Raw genomic sequence first — 6,108 nt, 5'->3', positions numbered from 1 at the left:
CGCAGCCCCCGCCCACCTCGCTAGGGGCAGCTAATAGCGTCACCGCCTCCGGCCGGGAGGGACCTCGCGCATGCGCGCTCACGTCACTCAGGCAGCCGCGGCCCCGCCCACGTCGCGATGGTCAGCCAATGGCGGCGCCGCTTCCAGCAAGGCGACGGGGCCTCGCGCATGCGCAGAGCACGCGAACGCCGTTCGGGCAGCCGCGGCCCCGCCCACCTCGCGATTGACAGCCTATGGTGGCACCGCCTCCGGCCGGACGAGAGCGCCTTGAGCGTGAGCCCATAAGTCACTCAGGCAGCGGCGGCCCCGCCCACCCCGCGATGCGCAGCCAATGGCAGCGCTGGCGGCGGGAGGGGCGGTGAGTGGGGCGGTTGCTCTCAGCGGTTGTTCGTGTCGCAGGGGACAAGGCGGGGCTGGGGACGGGGATGGGCTGTTCGTAGGGCCGGGCCTTTCTCTTGCGGTGCGGGTGGAGGAATATCGGAATCATCAGTGAAGGAAAGAATAAATCATTAAGAATCATAGAATCACAGAATCAGTAGATTGGAAAAGACCTCCAGGATCATCGAGTCCAACCATTCCTATCAACCGCTAAACCATGTCCTTGAGCACTTCGTCTACCCGTCTTTTAAATGCTTACATGGATAGTGACTCCACCACCTCCCTGGGCAGCCTCTGCCAGTGCCGCATGACCCTTTCCCTGAAAGTTTTTTCTGATGTCCAGTCTGAACCTCCCCTGGCACAGCTTGAGGCCATTCCCCCTTGTCCTGTCCCCCGTCCCCTGGGAGAAGAGGCCAGCTCCCTCCTCTCCACAACCTCCTTTCAGGTAGTTGTAGAGAGCAATAAGGTCTCCCCTCAGCCTCCTCAAGGCTAAACACCCCCAGTTCCTTCAGCGGCTCCTTGGATGACTTGTTCTCCAGCCCCTTCACCGGCTTCGTTGCTCTTCTCTGGACACACTCCAGAGCCTCAACATCCTTCTTGTGGTGAGGGGCCCAGAAGTGTACACAGGATTCGAGGTGCAGTCTCACCGGTGCCAAGTAAAGAGGGAGTATAACCTCCCTGGCCCTGCTGGTCACGCCGTTTCTGATACAAGCCAAGATGCCATTGGCCTTCTTGGCCCCCTGGGCACACTGCTGGCTCATGTTCAGTTGCTGTCAACCAACACCCCAAGATCCTTCTCCTCCAAGCAGCTTTCTAGCCATACTTCTCCTAGTCTGATGCACTGCACAGGGTTGTTGTGCCCCAAGTAAAGGAATAGTAAGAATCAAATCTCAGTCAGAAAGAATGTGTTACGTGATTGTAACAGGAGTCTAGCTTTTTACTAGTCGAAACAACAGTCACCCAGCAGGAGCAAAGGACAGACCTGAGCTCACCAAGAGGACACAGTGAGGAAGGAGATAAAGAGCATCAGAGGATTCTGAAGACAATAAGGAACTGTGATGTACATACAGAGTGGGTGATATGATAATGAGTTCCGTGTTTGTTTAACCAATATTTCCAGAATATGTAACCAGTGTTTCTCAGAATCTATATCAATATGTATGTTTAACCAGTATAAAATCCTGTAACCAGCCTCAATGGACACATATTAGGTGAAATGATTCCCTGTGTCCCCCAACATCACATTATGTATTAAAAGAATACCTGCTTAATAATCAAATTGGCATGGATTATTGAGTTTGGCCTTTTTCACAGCATCACGAAGTTGGAAAAGACCTCTGAGATCATAAAGTCCAACTATACCTGTCCATCACTAAACCATATCCTTAAGTACCTCATCTACCCATCTTTTAAACACCAGGGATGGTGACTCAACCACCTCTCTGGTGCCTGATGACCCTTTTAGTGAAAATTTTTTTCCTAATGTCCAATCTGAATCTCCTCTGTCACAGTGTGAGGCCATTCCCCCTTGTCCTATCACCTGTCACTTGGGAGAAGAGGCCAGCTCAACATGAACCAGCAACGCATGCTTGCAGCCCAGAAACCAAATATGTCCTCGGCTGCATCCAAAGAAGCATGGGCAGCAGGGCGAGGGAGGGGATTCCGCCCCTTTACTCTGTTCCTGAGTCCAGCATTCAGTTCTGGAATCCTCAGCACAGAAACAACATGGATCTATTAGAGTGAGCCCAGAGGAGGCGACGAAGATGATCAAGGGGCTGGAGCACCTCTACTGTGAGGACAGGTTGAGAGAGTTGGGGTTGGTTAGCCTGGAGAAGAGAAGGCTCTGGGGAGACCTTAGAGCAGCTTCCAGTACTGAAAGCAAGCCTAAAGGAAAGATGAGGAGAGGCTCTTTACCAGGGAGTGCAGTGATAAGATGAGGAGTAACGAGATTAAGCTAAAAGAGGGGAGATTTAAATTAGGTATTAGGAAGAAATTTTTTTCTGTGAGGGTGGTGAGGCACTGGCACAGGTTGCCCAGAGAAGTCCTGGCTGCCCCATCCCTGGAGGTGTTCAAGGCCAGGCTGGATGGGGCTTTGAGCACTGTGATCCATTGGGAAGTGTCCCTGCCCATAGCAGGGGGGGTTGGAATTGGGTGATCTTTAATGCCCTCTCCAACCCAAACCATTCTATGATTCTTTGACATTTCCAGTATATGGTGGGGACAGGAAAAATGCAATCATCAAATGTGTCACTGCTGCCTGAAAACTTGCATCTCACAGATACTGGTCTTCGCAAGGGTCAGTCCCACTAGACTATGGATGCTCTGCTATGTTTGCCATATTGCTTCACCTTTGTTTCATCTTACCAGGGTAATTGGCCCAATACCAACAGATGAATTGCTAAATAGCAGAATAATGCACATATACGTACACTCGCCACAAGATGGAGGCACAACTGGATCACAGCACCTCAGGCAGATCGAGCCTGTTCAAATACTTTAGTAAGGGCTTGAAAGAGGAAAAGGAAGCTATGTTTATAAAACTGGCAGATGACACCAAACTGGGAGAAGACAATAGCAGTGGAAGGAGGAATTCAGAATCCTCTTATATTGATCCGTATAAGGAATAATCAAGGAGGTGAACTATAAGAACAAAAAGAAAAATTAGTACATGTTTGGAATTTGAAATAAAATATATGGATTCAAAATAGTCAAAGCGGCAGAGGAAGTAAATCTGGGTCTAGGCCATTAAAGTGACATTGCATTTAAAACCTGGAAGGCAATTGTTTCCCTTTACTTGGCACAGTCAAAACCACTGGTGGAGTACGCAGTGGTGAAGTTCATTTTAGGACTCTGCAGTTCAACAAAGACATAGACAAACTTCACATAGTCTGGAACAGAGTAGGAGGAATAACCAGAGCTTTATGAAACATGACCTCGAGGGTAACATAAACAGAAATTGTTTAGCTGTTCTGCAGTAACTGTCCTTATGCAGCTTACACATTTCGTTTGGAAAATTCTAGGAAGCTTTTTCCTAGTTCTGTTGATGTAATGTATCTAGATTTCAACATCACTGTTGACAGTGTTCATCATAACTGAGTGGGATGGATTCTGTCCACATGCAAAGCCCTGGAAATTCTCCCTGATAGCCAAATCTTGTGAATGAGCTAATTTTTATACTCTCAACTTTTAGGAGTAGTAAGCACAAACCTAAGTAAAATCCCAAGGCTGAACACACAACCTAAGTTCAAAGTCTATAATTGCTTTATCATACAACACATTAATGATATTTCATAACACAGTGTAATCGTGTAATCTTCTACAGCTTGCTTACTATTGTGTGATTTTATTGTACAACTGCTAAGTTTCTAATCTCCTTAGAAGGCTTTCCAATAAGCAAAGGTGAGTCACCTTGAGAACTTCTGATAAGGTAAAATATATAGATTATTGCAAAAAGGGAGATAGAAGCATAATGATAAAACTCGTATTCACTATTCACCGATCATTCCCCTTATGGAAGTTGGTAGTTCACATTATGGCATTTTCAGGATTGTCTTAAAGAACATAAAGCGAAGTTTGTGTGTTTTCTCTGAATATGTATGTTTAATTGATCTATACATCTGTCTGTCTTTGTATTGCTCAGCTTGCAGAAGCTTGCTGAACAGTTCTGCTTGTAATATTGTACAGAACTACATGTATTCAAATGTTCCTAGGAGAGACTGTCATTTGAAGGTGCACAACATTTTCTTTTTCTTCTCTTCATGTTATTAAACTCACATTCTGCACTTCTAGAAAGATGCACTTGCACATACTCAGGCCACAAAAAGAGATATTTACTGAGCTGCCCAGGGACGTGTGAGGGTAAGGTCGAGGCAGAGAGTAATTCCCTGCTGCAGGAATTTAATGCATGTAACTATTTTAAGTAAATGTCACATGCTCGGGTTCACTATGAAGATCAATTTGCAGTAACTTTCTCTTATTTCTTCAGCCTGACTTCCAACTTATGTCAGGCAGAACAGTTGCAATATTGCATTTCCTCTGTTATTAAACAGAACTGAGCTCAGGGGTTGTGATCCTAAGGGACACTTCTAAACAGCAGTTCTGGAGTATACCATTTCCCACACAAAAGGGAGTTCTGTGTTGTGAGAGGAATTGTGCCACGATGAAGCATTATGAAGTGTTTGTGTCTTTTCTTCCTCACCTAAATGTTGCCCCGGGTTCTTTAATTTGTGTCTGCCTACAAAGCTCTGAATCCTAACATATATACTTTTCCCTCCTCAACAGTACCTCTATCACATGTCTTCCACAGGATACAGACACGTTAAGTACCTAGTAGTTTACCAGTCGTGTTTTTCCTGCCTAAGCTCCCATACCCTTCCCCCCTCCCCCCCCCCCCCCCCCATGTACATACACTTCACGGAGATCCCTATATGGCTAGGGAACAGATTGGATTTAAGACCACATAAGCTTTGCAGATCTGGAATCATATCTAAGTCACAGATCTGTGAAGTCCCTCTTTATGTAACAGATTCAGGTCCAATTTCAGGTACAACTTGAGCCATCACTAGCTGGCACTGCTGCTGAAAGAAGGGTCCAGCTACTTTCCCTGTCCTTGTTTGACCCTGTCTGTCTATTGTGCCAGGAGAAGTTTCTGGCACTGGCTCACTCAGAGAAGCTTCTGAATACACCCTCCCGCTCATTCTTCCAAAAAGATTTTTTTTTTACTTGTATTCCATTTTTTTCCCCCATACACAATGCTATAAGGAATTGCACAATGAGCTGACGTTATGCAAAAAGCCACAAAGCTGGTCTAAATTCCCAGTCCCTCGATTTACTCCAGGTCTGTCCTTAGCTTTGCATGCCAGCAACAGTTTACTGACATCTGTGTGTCTATTAAAGATAAGAGCACAAATTCTTGACTCGAAGACAGGAAATATTTAACAACAGCTACATTTCAGCTCGATAGAAACGTAAAGTTTCTCACTCAATATGAGTAAGAAAAAAATAGCATGAAATAAAAACTCTTCCAATCCCTTTTTTATTCTGATGTCAAGAATTAGTAAGGTAGATAGGATCCTTTTTCTCACTGAAGAGCCAGTGAGAAAAAAAAAAAATCACACTAAAAATTCCACTTTGGATGATAAATGTTTTTGAGGGTTTGATGAGGGATGCTTTGTGTTTGGCAGTGCAGTATATATGTGTGTAGCCAGAACACAAATCACCCCACTTTGTCTGCAACTGCAAGGACAGGCTGACAAACGTAAGTGAAAGAAGGGACAGGGCCCCCAATCCCTCTGTCCATGTCTGCAACAAAGATGTTAAACACCACTGGTCCCAGTGCGGAACACCACTTGTCACCAGTCTATTTTATGGAAACAGGTTTTGCAAGCTTACTTTTAAACAACTTCTGTGCAACACAGTATTACATAAAATATGAAACACACAATCAGACAAGTGATAGTTCAAGAGCAGTTCTTCAGCTGCAGGATAGCCGTAACACACGCCCGTGTGGACGGAGGCGGGATGTGAAAGGTGAATTATGAGAAAGGGTAAGTAACAATAGGAGGGTTTTGTTCCAGTTCACAGCAAAACGATGCTCTGGGATTACAGTTAGGGCCGCGGAGGCACCGGTAAGTTTTAAGGACGTTGGCTGTTCTAAGCTTTAGCTGGCACTGAGAACACAGATCGAGACCCTCCTGTGCAGCAGCCCTCTCCTCAGGGATGGTGGGGCAC

Source organism: Cuculus canorus, chromosome 6 (assembly GCF_017976375.1).
Source record: "Cuculus canorus isolate bCucCan1 chromosome 6, bCucCan1.pri, whole genome shotgun sequence".
NCBI classification, from domain to species: domain Eukaryota; kingdom Metazoa; phylum Chordata; class Aves; order Cuculiformes; family Cuculidae; genus Cuculus; species Cuculus canorus.
Note: the sequence above shows the minus strand (reverse complement) of the source record.